Source organism: Falco cherrug, chromosome 13 (genome assembly GCF_023634085.1).
Source record: "Falco cherrug isolate bFalChe1 chromosome 13, bFalChe1.pri, whole genome shotgun sequence".
Classification (NCBI taxonomy): Eukaryota; Metazoa; Chordata; class Aves; order Falconiformes; family Falconidae; genus Falco; species Falco cherrug.
Window position 1 is genome coordinate 28,344,775 of NC_073709.1, and position 15,040 is coordinate 28,359,814.

The 15,040-nt window shown below is 45.5% G+C and overlaps 1 long non-coding RNA gene and 1 other non-coding gene across 2 annotated transcripts in view; one reads left to right on the plus strand and one right to left on the minus strand.

Moving 5' to 3' along the window:
* LOC129737278 (uncharacterized) overlaps nt 1–13,329 on the minus strand; it is a 44,310-nt gene extending 30,981 nt beyond the window's left edge. Inside the window, exons 1-3 of the long non-coding RNA XR_008734977.1 lie at nt 12,845–13,329; nt 12,524–12,616; nt 2,434–2,571 (exon numbers count right to left, since the gene is read on the minus strand). This is a non-coding gene — a long non-coding RNA (uncharacterized LOC129737278). The remainder of the gene's footprint in view (nt 1–2,433; nt 2,572–12,523; nt 12,617–12,844) is intronic.
* A 201-nt stretch (nt 13,330–13,530) lies between these two features.
* TRNAT-UGU (transfer RNA threonine (anticodon UGU)) lies at nt 13,531–13,603 on the plus strand. Its single transcript has one exon. It is a non-coding gene; the product is annotated as a tRNA-Thr (tRNA).
* The last annotated feature ends 1,437 nt before the right edge of the window (nt 13,604–15,040 follow it).

Below are 15,040 nucleotides of genomic sequence, written 5' to 3' on the forward strand. Positions count from 1 at the left end.
TCTTCATGCATTGTGCCATGGTCTTTCTTTCAAAGACAGATAGCAACCTTTAAAATGCTGAGCTTCATACTGTATGTGACCCAGTGGATTAGTGACACTATACTTTATCAACTGCCTGGCCCTGGCTGGAGTGTCAGAGAAAGGCAGGTGGGATTATACAGGGGAAGGACTTATTTGGCCCCTGTGAGTAGTATGGAGGTTGGCAAATCACTTCATCCTGCTCTAAATCTGCAAGGTGTGACGTTTTGGCTGACAAAGACATCTCCCTTATTTTCTTTTTGATAGCAGCTTTGGACAAATTATTGTATGTGCAGTTTTATATATTCCAGCCCTGACAGTTTCAGATTACGTCCTTTTTGCACAACAAGGACATTTTCAACCTCAATGTGTAATTCAAATCTCGTAATTTCATTGGACAATTGCAGATTAGAGCTCTGAAAAGCTCTCACTTTCTTCCCCCTGCTTCTGAGGAGCAAATGAAAACCAGAGGGGAGCACTTGCTGAAGATTTTGCTGATGGGATCACCTACAGTTTTCTGTATTGGTACTGATCACAGTTTATAAATTCAAACATAAAGAATTATTTTTATTAAATAGCATCCCACAAGCCAAATGATTTTTCCATCCGGCAGAAGCCACGAGAGACAGAAAGGATGTTAAACACAAGCAGTCTCGTTTGAAATAGAAGCACCTGAAAAGAACGCCCAGATCCTGAATTACAAAGCTCAGACTGTCATTTAAAAGCATCAGCTTAGATTCTCAGACATCTAGCATAGATTAAAATGGCATAGCATAAGGCAGGATCTGGGCTTCACAGTGTAAACGCAGTATATGACTTGCTCTGATTTGCTCCTAGAAAAAAGGAACTCTATGTCCTTCACTTCCACTCTGACCTGCTATGCAACTTAAATTGCTCATCCTCCACAAAGTACATCGATTGGATGTACCACAGCTCTGCCTCTAACATAGGGACTAGTTGAACTCATGATGAGCTCATGCAAAGCTCAACCTGCCATGTTAATTGAGTAAGAGAATCCACATTTACAATGTAGCATAATTCATACTGCCAAGAGTACAAAGTGCCTTCACCTGTGCCTGTCACAGGAGCATCCAGAATCTAGGGTACACTCACGGGGACCTGCAAAGCAGCCACTGTCAGATAAGGTGATCAGCTGATCCAAGCATAAGGAGCGCTTAAGGAAGAAGCTTCCTCAAGGACAAAGTGGTGTGGCCTTCCACTGGTGAGGACTGATACCAGAAATTTGGGACACCTTGTACCAGGCAGTGCCCACCAGCATGAATAAAACCAATGATCCAGCATCCAAAGCAGATGGGAGGTGGACAAACGCTCTTGCAAACACTGTCCCAGCCCCTGAGGCTGTATTTGGGTACTAGGTACCAGAACAACATCTACACGTCATTCCAGCCTGGGCCACAACAAAGGGATCCACAGAAAGAGTATCAGTCTTACTGAAGCTCCTTTTCCAAGCAACACTTAAAGAGAACATGAGCTTTGAGCTTTCTTCTACTGCACCACAAGAGAGATACTAAAATGGGAAATGGGAGGATGAGCCTGGAAAAAGCATTTAAGGGAATAACCCTAGGTCAAATGGACAAGATAAAGGTTTTCAGGCTCTGCCAATGCATCTAAACAATACTGTGGTCAGAGCCCAAGGGCTTTGAGATTTTCATCTACATAGCATTCAAATTTATTAGACTGGAGAGTTTTCAGGTTTTTTTCCTCTTGGCAAAGGTGTATGTGTAAAAGGAGAAGTATTACAACTAAGGTGGAACAAGTGGTCACTCCCTGCTTCCCCCAAACACACACAGAGGACACTAAGTGCACGCTGCAGCAGCCAGTAGCTGGTCTTACCGATGTTTTCTAACCTGTCTCCTGGCAGGTCAGGTGGAAACGGTCACTCTGGAGTTTCTTCAGCTAAAGTCTGATTGATTTGCTCTTGTTGAACCAAATTGTTTCTGTGTTTCTGTAAACACGCTAATTAACACCTACTAGACTACATTTAGTTTATGCATTTAGCAGGGGTATCTGCACTAGCTAAATCAGACTGCAGCAAGCACACCTACCTCTGGCACAGTTATCTAGTGGAGAAAGCATATTAGACTTCTATTCACAGTCTTTTCTCCTTTCCCTCAAACCCAGTGACCCTCTGTGACAAAGATTTATAGAATTAGCAGTCTAAAGGCGGTCACTGCAGAGCAAGCAAGCGCAAAATGAAAATGGAAGAGGTAACTGGAGATTAACTTAAACCTAGATTCATGTCATACAACTATCACCATAAATTCCAGAGTTCAGAGGAGACAGCAATGTGCTATTACTTCTCACTAAGCACGATGGAGTGATTTAGAACAAGAGACCATCAGTTCAGCAAGAAACAACAACTCGGTCTTGAAATTACTTTGATTTGCTACTTACTGTTTTAAACATGAGCTGTGACGATCCACCTTCTGGTCTGCAGTTCTCAGTCCTCATGAGGAAAGACAGCAAGATCTGAGATTTTCCGCAAGATATTTGTAAAAACATCCTTTTGCTAGGACTGCTGAGGAACATTCACTGGGGAAAGAAAAAAGAGAAATAAACATTAAAGAACAGAAAGTCTCTTTGAATTGATTTATTCTCCAGTTCACATTCTTAGGCACTGAATTATCCATCTTCCATATAAAATGATGTATTTATTACTATCTATTTTCCAGACATCCCACAATGTATACCAAGAATTCTCCCTACAGAGAACTCTCAGCCCAAGGACGAGTCTAAGGGGATGGGTACAAGCAAACCCACACTTCTTTGCTTTTCCTTCTCAACTTTGAGCACTAAGAACAATGTGGATCTCTCTACTCTTGCTTTGTAGATATGTTCAAGGACTCCAAATATTAAACATGTATGTAAAGCATACGAATGGTGTAAGACTGACCATGTGCACTCCACACTAAAGCAAAAGTATCTGGTGGACAGGAGATTAAACTAGTGCTTCTGCATTACTGCTGCTTCTTTCTCTGTTCTCCAGAGGACCTTAAAAGTGTTTATATTTATTCAGGGAAGAATCCAAAGAAGCTTCATTCACCTGTCCTATAAAACCAAAATAGCTGAGTCAGTCTTTAAAAGCACTTCTCTTTTTAGTGTTGGTTTTTTCATACAGTACTTCTTTATTTACCATAAATAGGAATAGATCAATTTTTATTTACTTGAAGATGTAAGCTTTTTTTTTTCTTTTTTTTCCCCAGAACTGTTTGAAGAAGTTTCCCAATCAAAATCTCTTGTACCATATTAATGGGCATTAGTGCCTTCAACCTTGAAGCAATTCTGCTTCAACTGTAGAACTGTATGGAAAGTTAATTAATATTTTTTACAGGAAAACAACAATCCACCACTGGCCAGATTTATCACATTGCCAGAATTGCTTCCACCAGAACAGCCAATTAAGCAAAAGGTAAATCTAATTTTCAGTAAGTTTTTGCCTAGGGTTGCACTAATGGAAAGGTCACCAGAGCTAGGTCCTCTGTAGGTAAGACATCTCATCCTTTCTTTTTGCAGTTTTTCTGAACACTGACACAGTGCTTTTCCACTGTGCACATCAAATGCTAGCAAGAAAACAAGAATGCCTCAAACACGCCCACAACACAATCCTACAATCCAATAATGTCTTAACTGGAAGATTAAGAATAGTTCATAGATAAACTGCTAAATTAGTCCCTGCTTTGTAAGGTAAGATGCATTTGATAGCCCAGAAAGTATAAAGCCACTGTAAGACTTAACAAATACCAGGCAAAGGATACTCCATGTAATCTCTATTTGAATTGCCCTGCTGATAAGGAATGTGGTCTTAACACACTGCATTTCATGCTCTGGGTCACAGCAGAAGACCCAGCTCTGTTTCACAGCCTGTATTTCAGTGAATGGAGTGATTCCTTGTTACTCTCCTCTTTCTCAATGGGAATGACTGTGGAGATTAAAAAAAGAAAAACCACCAGTACAACAGCAGATGAGGCTTCCTGAAGAGCAGCAAGACATTACACCTCTCAAATGAAGACATACTAGAAGGCTCAGAAAAGGACTATAGAGTGGTACAATCCAGACATTTCAGCACACTTCTGAATTCCACTGAAAGCAACACCACTTAAATATTTTACTTAGCCGAGATCTAAAAAGGCTTATATTCATATATACAAACGCCTCATAGAATAATTTGGGTTGGAAGGGACCTTTAAAAGTCGCTTAGTCCAACCCCCCCTGCAATAAGCATAGACATCTGCAACTAGATCAGGTTGCTCATTACCTCCTTTCAATCCCACTGGACATGAAAGTCCTGTATTCACTAATAAAACTTGTAGACCAATTTGTTTACCATTTATTTGGCAGAAGTGCCTCTGCATCCTGACCCTGATCACCTTCTCCTGCTTCTGACTACGCAGAAATATTGACCCAGTCTTTTCACAGGGGTTGAATCAGTTCCACTCCACACTGCAGAAATCGTGGCCTTGGTAAATCCACTGCCCTCCAACCAGTCCTGGCTGGAGGTTACAAATGAGGCACTTCTAAATTTACTCACATAATAGCAAAGTAAATTGGGGCAAGCATTTCCCACCACACTAAAATCATTAATACATCATTTACCTAAGTGAATTATGAAGCCTAAGATACCTTCTCTATGGCAGGTTGAAGCATCCTTCAATTAACTTTTGGTTAGGAGAAGAATTAATAGGCATGTATAAGCTTTGAAAGAGATCTGTCATGTATGAAGAGCAGCTGCTGATATTTATGCCCTACAGAGAGGCTCACTTGGAGTTTGATTACAATAGTCCAATGTTCTGATTTGTGAATTACACTTAAGAACAATTTATTCCCTCATGCAGATATGATCTAACCTCATCAGTCCCATTTGACATTCTCAGTGGTGCTTTTAAAGCTTTTGGGCACATTTGATCATGGAGTCAGCTTGACAATTCTGCTTGAGGGGATCTGTCAAAGCCATTAGATTGCAGATTGGATGCAAGTGTGTGAAGGATGTAGTATCACCTGCGTTAGCCTTCATTAGCTAGCCGGGACCTCAGTGACAGATATATCTGCACTGTTACATAGTAAGGTAATTTAAAACAGACAAGCCTCAAACCAAAAAGCTTTACACAAAGCTTAATCCAAATCCTCACGACTCAAAACATTTTCATTCATTCTCTTCCCATTCATATTCAGCTCTGCATGATGCATTACATTTGGGAAAGCCAAAGAAAACAGATAGTACCCTGAGGAAGGCTGTACTCTCAGTATTTCCAACCCAATCAAAAGCAGGAAAAATGGCAAAGGAGACACAAACCCAATCACAAAGCTGAACTGTGGGTCCAAGCTTACTCAAAAGAGAAGAGGTTCAAGGGTCTGTAGACAGTTTGGTCCTTCAGAAGCAAAGGAGGGACTTGAACACAGCCAGTTACCACTTTGAAAACCTGACAATACTTCGTCAGCAAAAGCATACTCTTGAAACAGTAGCACCTGCCTAAAAACTGAAGGAGGTGAAATTTTCCATGCTCAGTGGGCAGGATTATGGAAACACTGTCAGAAGAGGAGGTGATCACTCAAAAACTGGCCTTCAATCCCTTCCAAAATGTGGTTCAAGGAAGTTGTACAGCAGCAGCTTTGGGAGGTGGAGCTCCTCCCAATTGCTAGCATAAGGCTGGGAGCAAAATCGCAGCTTCCCAGCTTTCAGGACGACACTTCTCAGATTCTTTTCTGACTCATTTCTGAAAGAAACCAGATCTGAGGAAAGGATATTTGGCTGGTTTACTATCCTAAAACAAAGCCATTGTTAGATTTTATGCAATGAGGCTGCCGCACACCTATGTACTAGTTGCTATTTTTGTTCATCTCGTAAAATGTAGGTGTTCATAACTTGCTCAGAATGTAGATCGCACCCTCAGTGGTTTGGCAGCTGGAGACAACAAAACCAGAGTACACAGAACTGCAGCTGGCTGCACAATCCATGTTCAAAACCTCGACCAGCAACAGGAGCCATGGGACCGAATTGCACAGGAGGGCTTCAATATGACATGAAAATTCACAAGTCAAAAAGTACACAGAAACCTTCCATCCACACTTTTTCATTTCAGTTTGTTCTGTGGCATATGTTGGTCCAGTCCAACAACTGGGAAAATGAATGTATTCTCCTGGGAGAGAACAGAGCTGTAGAACAACACATTTCATCCACAGAACAGCTAACTGATAGGGCTGTATTAGGTAGGACCATGCAAATCCATCCAGCTTAACCCTAGAAACAGAAAAGGGAATCTGTAAACTCCCATTCTCATTTGGTGTCCAGGGGCCACTGACCCTACCTGGGGGCTGAAACACCTGGTCCCACTCACTCCTCCAAAGCACGTTTCTGCTTCAGCAGAAATGTTCCAGGCTGCCCACCCCAGTGTGGTGAGGACAGATCTCCGAATGGCCGGAGCTCAGAGTATGACCCTCCCCAGGCACACAAGGAAAAGGGGGCAGGATATTCTGAACTAACTGCACAGAAGAGTAACACAGGGTCAGTTTCATGACTGTAACCCACAAACTGATGTCTCTAGCAGCAAACATACGGCAAAATCAGAAACAGAGCTGGGAACAAAAACATATTTTCAGTTCATTTACTTTTCCTCGGAGGAAAAAATACAAATCACCTAGCTCCATCTAGTTATCATGTCCAGCACTTAAGTAACAGTTGGCTTTTCACGGTTTTAGTATTATTTATTACACGTGCATCTTCCCTCCATCTACCTTAAGAGAGCCTTCAGAACAAAGAACAATTTATTCCTTGATTAGCATAGAGACTGTCTGCCTCTGGAACTCAGATGTGTTTCACAGGAAAGGGAATGTGAGCACTTGAGGAAGGTGCCTGATAGCTGTGACAGGTATTTTGCTTTTCCCAGTAACTGAAACCCAGAGCAGACCCACACATTTGTGTCTCGCTTGGGTAGCTGCATCCTCAGTTGAGCCAAATATTCAACCTCTTCCGAACAGGTCATGGCTGAGACGACAGCCTCCTATCTACACCAGTGCTGACCACACTGGGACACACTCCCATTTCTTTACCTCCCACTGAGTTGCAAAAGGAAGGTAGTACCTATAGCGTTACAGCTCTTTGGAAGAAACCATCACAAAAAGTTTATTTAAAACAAGAATTCTGGTGCCTGTGAAGCAGCTTTCTTCCCTGTGTCTAAAAACAGCAACAGAAAAATCAACATGTTTGTATTTTTTTCAGAAGGAGGGAGTCTTCAGCCATCCTGTTTATACATTTTTATTCCGTTACAGCCCACTTGAAGTCTTCTATTTTTACGCTGATAATAAGACTTTGCATTTATAGAGCACGTTACAAACAAATGCATCCACCATCCCTTTGGGAGGCTGGGTGGGAAGTGCTGGACAGCTATGGAAGCAGGGCACAGGTTAAGTAGCGGAGTCTGTATCAGAGTGAGGATGGGGACTTTGGATCTCCTGGTTCTCTGCCTCACCCTCATTCCTGATTTGTGCTTTCTGAAGAATTTTTAAAGCTTGCTTGGAAAATCTGATCGGTACATTTTTAGCTTGGTTTTCCTTGGAAAAGTGTTGATGTGACCACACCAGTTGCCAACCCCACTCCCAAGTAACTTTCAAATCTGCTAACTGGTTTCAGCCAAATGTAAGGACTACCAGCCTCAATGATGGCCCTGCTTTCCTGCACTTTTTGGAAACCAACAACTGAGCAAAGGCCTTCAGGTTAGTGCCTCAAGAGAGGGAGAATGCAGCTGCTCTACACTCTGCTTGGCAACACAAATATACACACATGTGTACATACATACACAGACATAAACATGCATGTTTAGTGACAGACCGACCAGCACATACACAGCTATAGGTCAGCTACTTCCTGCCTTTGTGGACTTCTACAAGGGACATGCGAGGACAAGAAAGCTATGTGCTGCTGTCACCCGGCTTCAATGTGCTGTCTTTTTCAGGCAGCTGGCACAGCTGACACATGAGCCAAGGCTGAGGGGCACCATGCAGCCACGCTTCATCTGCAGAATGCTCCGGGTAGGTTCAGCACAGTTCAGGAGGTGAAAAGCACACCCAGCCAAACGACAGTGCACACAGCTTCACTGGTCTGAGCACACTAAGACATGTGGATGTTACAGCACTTTCTGCACCCACCGGCTCAGAGACAGCCAGTCCGGCTGGTGGCTGCAGGAGGGGAAGCCCCCATGCTGTCTCAGAGGGGTGAAGCGCTGGGTGATCTCTCTCTGCCCCTCCCGAGCCGGGCTCCAGGAGTGTCTCTGTCTTCAAGGCAAAGGCCAGGTTTGATCAAGTCCTCTTCTATACTGTGAAGAACACTATGTCCTTTGGCTCTCCTAAATGTCTTCAATAAGGAGATGATCTTTTTGATAGTAACAGACACAACTTCTTTTTAATCCAGGGCAGGAAAGAAGAAATATTCTACAGATTACACAATTGTCATGAAAACATCTTTCACTTGCAGCCAGTTCATCTTGGAGCTGGAAATACCTCAATTTTTCAAAGATCCTAAGGCTCATCAGCTATTTCATTAGCACAATCAGAAACACTTAAGTATAATAAATAGCTTCAAATCTGATCTGGATTGGAGAAATAACTCTGAAGCAAACAAAATTAGATTACTCCTTTCTCGTTTCAGGAAGATCAAATCAAAAAGCATTTGAAGACAACATCTCTTCTGCTTGGATCTTTCACATTAAGAAAAATACATTAGATGTATACCAGCTTCAAGAAGATAAAAACCAACAAAAATCAGTATCATGTTCCACAACAGGAGAGCACAATGAGGCAGAGACAGAACCATTACTCTGGAGTATGACTTGAGAACAGTGATGGCTTCTCCATAAAAACGTACTGATGCTCAAATATGAGCAATGAGCACCACAACACCCATTACATGAGCTGACCTACAAGCAGACAGATATGCATGGAATATGATTGTCTTTACATTTGCCTTGTGTGTGATGTCACCTTTCTGAAGGGAAAAAAAAAAAAAAAAAAAAAAAAAAAGAGAGAACTGACTTTTCATAGACACATGCGCCCCTGGCTCCTCTTCAGAGCTGCAAAAATACTGTTAAAAAGGCAAGAATTTTTTTACATGTGATAATGGATACTTGCCCAAAAGAAGAGCATAGAGACTACCAAAGTCATTTTGAAAGGGGATCCTATCTGTTGCATGTTTTAACTCCCTTCCTATGGAAAGCAAATTATCAGAGAAGGGGAAGGGTGCAGACCAGTATCTCCTGCTAGGATGGAGTAGGGATGCAAGCAGTGAACAAGCTCAAACCTGGAAACAGCCTTCACAGCACCTTACCCAGCCTCTGTTACAAATGGCAACTGTTAGTGGAAAAATCACAGATTATTTTTACTGATTTATCTAGTTCTAGCTTGTGTTTTGTATCCAATGTTTCAAGGACAGGTGGATCATTCCTGTGTAATTTGAAGAACAATGTTTTTTAAAAGCATCGATTGGGTCAAAACTGCTGAACAACAGGACATTTCCTCAGGCGTATCTCAAACAGAACTTAAAGCTTCACATGCAGAAGAGAAGGCAGGCCTCAACCACATTTTGAGATTCTTCCATGCCTAAAATAACCCAAGGACTAGCTCCAAAAGCCATCCAAACTCAGCAGGAAGTTTCCCCCTGATTTTAATGACATTTTACTCAAAAAAACCCACCTTTGCATTTGTACCAAACGAAGTAATCCATCAGCACTTGCCAATTAAAATGAAAACACACTCAGACACCTTTAGGATACTACAGAGCTTCTTTAAGAAACAAAACCAACAGTACTGAACCTGTCAAACAATTAAAACTCACAGAAATTTTCATTTCACTAGAAGACTGGAGCTACGCTGCAAGGCCTTTCTCAGAGGTTGACAAGGAAAGGCAAGCATGCCAGTTTTGCTGATCTGCACTTCTGCTGAGATAATCCCAGGTGCAGTAGGCTGCCCCTAGGACACAGAAAATCAGATATGAAGAGGACAAAGGTAGGCAAGCCATGACAACCTGCTGGGAGACACACCACCTCTGCAGAGAAAACTGTCACTGCTATTATTTCATACTGCTGCAGCCCAAAGCTGGCAGCTGGTTTGTGCAACAAAGAACCAAATCCTGCAAAACACCAGAAAAAACGAATCCAGCAGGGAATTTGACGGCAACCTGGGCAAAGGAGTTTAGAAAAGAGAATACTGTAGTATAAGAGAATTTCTAGGGATAATTCATGAACCAGCTGTCTGAAGAGTCATTCCTTTGGTTCGCTTGTCCTGTTAGCATTTGAATGCAAGATACAGCAGTAAGATCATATGGAATATGCATGAGATTAGCTCACTCCTCTTAACGAGACAGATGTAAATTCACAGCAACATGGTTAACATCTGCAGACTGACACCAGCTTTACACACAGTTAAACACATATTTGTTCAGTGGGGCTGTTAAGGACAGTCAGGGAGCTAATCAGGAACAACTAAGTCATTTTTAAATAACAGCATTGGTCCAGACTGAGTGCCAGACTGCATCTATTCTTACACTAGCCATTCTATTTTCTAGCTGGATGCCTATCCTTGGTGCAGAGGAGGTCTAGGATATATCTTTCAAATCCTGCTCCTTAACAGCTTTTCTCAGGAAGGGCAAACTTTTCTGCATGCTGCTCCCAATAACTTTCAGTATGCCTTCCCACTTCGGGAATGCGTCTTACAAAAGCTCTTCTATATGAAAGAAAAAGACAAATGTGTTATACCGGCATGGCAGCTCGCAAAAAAAACCCCAAACAACAACAACAAAAACCACCAACCAAAAAAACCCCCACAAAACAAAAAACAAAACCAAAAACCAACCCACCAAAACCAACAAAAACCCTGCGTGGTAAAAATTCACTCTTTCCAGCATTTAAAGTGTGTTAAAAAAAAAAAAAAAAAAAAAGTTTCATCATCTTTTCACGCAGTACTTAGGTTCCACCTAGTGGCTTTCAGCAGCAATGAACAGAAGACTAGATAGGCATTTTATTACCTAAATGCTTAATTTTCAGATCCGTACATCTAGTTGCAGGAAAGAACCATAGAGTCTTCTTTAGACATATAATTTATCTTGCTATCTCCCTAGAAATTCTCTTGGTCCTCTGATGGGAATTTTCCAGCTACAGCTATTCTAGTTTAAACATCTAAAGCAAAAGAGTATTGAACTAAAACTTACTCCCGTGCAAACAAGACTTAAGAGGATGGGCTGGCTAGAAGCATTAGCAGCTAGCTTGCAGTCAGGAGCTATGTAGTGCTGCTGTGCCTGTTAAGTGAAGCAGCTGGTGCGTCCCTCCTCAGCCAGGTCTCAGCAGGGTATCTGCTCCCTAGCAGAACTCAGATGGTACAAACTTGTCACACCTAGTGAGATGTTTCTCACTTAACCACTGACATTTTCAACATCACCTCCCTTCACAGTCAACTGAGAAACAAGCACTTCTAGACCACGATTCAGCTGACTTATTTTAGAGGTTTACCTTCAGGTGAGGTAAACTGCATCCGAGAAGTATCTCGTTTCCTCATTTCCATTACAAAAAGAAGCTCGAGGGCTTACTGACAGCTAGGTACCTCCACCACACATCTTGATTCCCCCCACTAGCGTGTCTGACTAAGACTATCTGCTACACAGCGTTTGAAGTGTGGCCCACCCTGCAGTGAGCTCTAAGCAGGCAGCAAAAGCAATCTGGAAGCAGGGCAAAGTTACACACTTTGCACCGAAGTTAAACAACAGTGAGTGAGCCATACTATCACAGAAAACTTGATTTCAACACTGTTCTGTTCTCAGAATACGTCTGACCCTGCTGCTCAGCTGTTAGATTTATGAAGGTAAGTTTGCATTATAGCAGGAAGAGCGTAAGACAGTTCTGCTCTACCTACTTTAAGGTTATAAAACAAGGTATGCTTATATTTCAGTTCCCTGAAGCATTAGCAGAACAGTCACCACAGACATCTTCGCCCTTTTTGGAAGAGCTTTACCAACTCTATAAAGAGTCACTGCCTTCAAAGGGAAGGGGGAAAAAAACCAACCAAAGAAATGCAAAACTTCGACTTTATCAGCTGCACATTACAGGTCAAAAGCAGGTATTTTAAAGGAATTTAGCGTCTTACATAAACAAGAAGACAGAGTTCAGCAGAACTGGTCTACTTTGTCCACAGAGATTGTATCCGTTTAAAGAGAAGTTGAAATAAAAAAATAAAATTTAAAAAAACCCAAACCATTAAAAAAAAAGAGGAAGTTGACCTAGTTTGTGATTTGTGGAGTGTGGGATGGATGAAAGGTCTTTTAACTCCTTAATGCAGCTTTTTCAGTCTATTCTCATTTCAAGGAGCTTTACTTCAGGTCACACGCAGCTTCAGGCTTGCACCCAGCAAATCATCTCTGCTTTCCTTGAACGTGAGCCCCGTGTGCAGCAGAACTGCTCAGATTTATTACCCCACAGCGGTGTGTCTCAGTTTCCTCTCCACAGCTTACCTTTTCACCTTCACCTAAACTGTCACCGAGGGCCGCACGCTCTCTTATGCAAAGGAAAGGAGAAAGTCTTCAATGGTTTCAAACTTCCTTGCTCTGTAAAAATGAAGAGAGAAACTAAGGCTACACAATACCTGTCTTGCCGCTGGGTTTGTACTCTAGCAAACCGAGACTTGTGGGTTACTTCCAAGAAAATTAAACCCCTTTTTCTGTGACATTTCAGAAAACCTGAGGAAATTTTACCACGCCAATTTGATTACAATCTCTCCGTTTAAACTTTTTTATTATTATTATTTCATTTTGCACAAAACTACACAGCCTTACCTCCCAAAATCTTGGACCGGCCCCCACCACAGGGAGCAGCCTGCCCCCTCCTCCACAGCACGGAGGGCACCGCTGGATGGCCGGAGAACTCGCAGCGATCCTTCCAGCAATCCCCTCACCAGCCTCCATTTGCCACCGAAACACGCAATTCTCGGTGCAGCGCCGGCTTTCTCCTCAATTTGCGGCAGGCCCCCACCCGCCGATAGGGGAAGGCCCCTCAGCTACCCCCGGCAGCGCCGGCCGGCTGGGGGGTGCCGGCTGGGATGCGGGGTCACCCCCCGCCGCGGGCAGCTGCTCCCCCGGGGAGCATTTCAGGGCCTGGCTCCGGGCCGGGGGTGCTGCCCCCGGGCAGCCCCGAGGGGCAGAGGCCCGGTGGGGCACGCCGCCCGGTGGTGAGGAAACCCGGGGGGGCTTCCCCGGCTCTGCGGGCAAGGCCCGGGTGGAGAGCTCGGCGGGTATTGCCACTGCCGGGACCTGAGGCGCAGCCCGCGGCCTACCAAGGGGCAGGCAAGCCGGCGGGTGCCGCGCCGCGCCCGCCGGGGGACCCCGCCGCGTTCGCGGAGCAAGGGGGGTGCCGAACGCCGCGGCCGGAGCGCCGCGCCCCTCAGCCCCCAGCCGGGCAGCAGCGCGGGGAGGCGGCCGGCGGAGAGGGCCAGGAGCCGTCGGCAGGGCTGGAAGTGATAGGTGGCTCCATAGCTCAGTGGTTAGAGCACTGGTCTTGTAAACCAGGGGTCGCGAGTTCGATCCTCGCTGGGGCCTTCCCGCGCTTTTGCTCCTGCGCGGTTTCTTTTTCCCGCCCGAAGCGAGCGGAGAGTGGGGCTGCGGAGCCGCCTGCGCGGGAGGGGGGCGCAGCCGCGCGGGGGGCGCTCCATGGAGGCACCGCGCTGCCGGGCGCTGCTGCTGGCGGTACGGAGACAAGCGTCACCTGAGCTTGCAAAGCGGTGCCGGGGGCTTTGGCTGCCTCCTAGGCCCAGGGCTGCAGCCCCAGGCAGGCCCCGGCTCCGCTCTGCAAAGGAACGCTGAAGATGTCTGCTGCCCCGGTGCGCTTCCACCGGGGGGAACGCAACCCCGTGGTCCCCGCTCTCCCCGTTCTCCTTGCACAGAATCCCAGAATGGTCGGGGTTGGAAGGGACCTCTGGAGATCATCTAGTCCAACCCCTGCTGAAGCAGGTTCCACAGAGTCACATCCAGGTAGATGTTTGAATGTCTCCAGAGCAGGAGACCCCACAGCCTCTCGGCAGCCTGTCCCAGTGTTCTGTCATCCTCAAGGTAACAAAGTTATTCCTTATGATCAGAAGGAACCTCCTGTGCTGCAGTCTGTGCCCGTTGCCCGTTGTCCTGTCGCTGGGCACCACTGAACAGAGCCTGGCCCCGTCCCCTTGACACTCGCCCTGAAGACATTTGTATGCATCGATAAGATCCCCCTCGGCCTTCTCCAGGCTGAACAGCCCCAGCGCTCTCAGCCTTTCCTCAGCAGGGAGATGCTCCAGCCCCCTCATCATCTTCACAGCCCCCGCTGGACCCTCTCCAGTAGCTCCCCGTCTCCCTTGACCTGGGCAGCCCAGCACTGGGCACAGCACTGCAGGTGTGGCCTCGCCAGGCAGAGTAGGGGGGGAGGGTCACCCCCCTCGCCCTGCTGGCCACGCTGCTCCCAATGCCCCCCAGGATCCCACCGGCCTTCTGGGCCACCAGAGACACTGCTGGCTCATGGGCAACCTGCTGCCCGCCAGCACTCCCAGGTCCTTCTCCGCAGAGCTGCCTCCCAGCAGGGCAGCCCCAGCTGTGCTGGTGCGTGGGGTTGTCCCTCCCCAGGGGCAGGACCCTACACTTGCCTTGGTTGAACTGCATCAGGCTCCTCCACCCAACTCTCCAGCCTAAACGGCAGCGCAGCCTTCTGGTCTGTCAGCCGCTCCTCCCAAATTAATTTCACAGTGTGCTCCAGGTATGAAGGGGCACCGCTACTGCCAGGCCAGCAGGACCCCACACCCCTCCAGTTCATCTGCTCCCAGGGAAGAGGCTCAGCCAGGGCGAGCTGCAGCCAGTAACCCTGCACCGGCCCTTACCTGCTGGTCAAGGGCTGCTCTCCAGGACAGAATCCAATCTACTTTCAGTTGGAAGCTAGATGATGGTTTCATCCAATTGCTCAGCTGTAACTAGGATTTTGGAGGGTTTCTTGGTTCCTGCTGCTTTGATTTT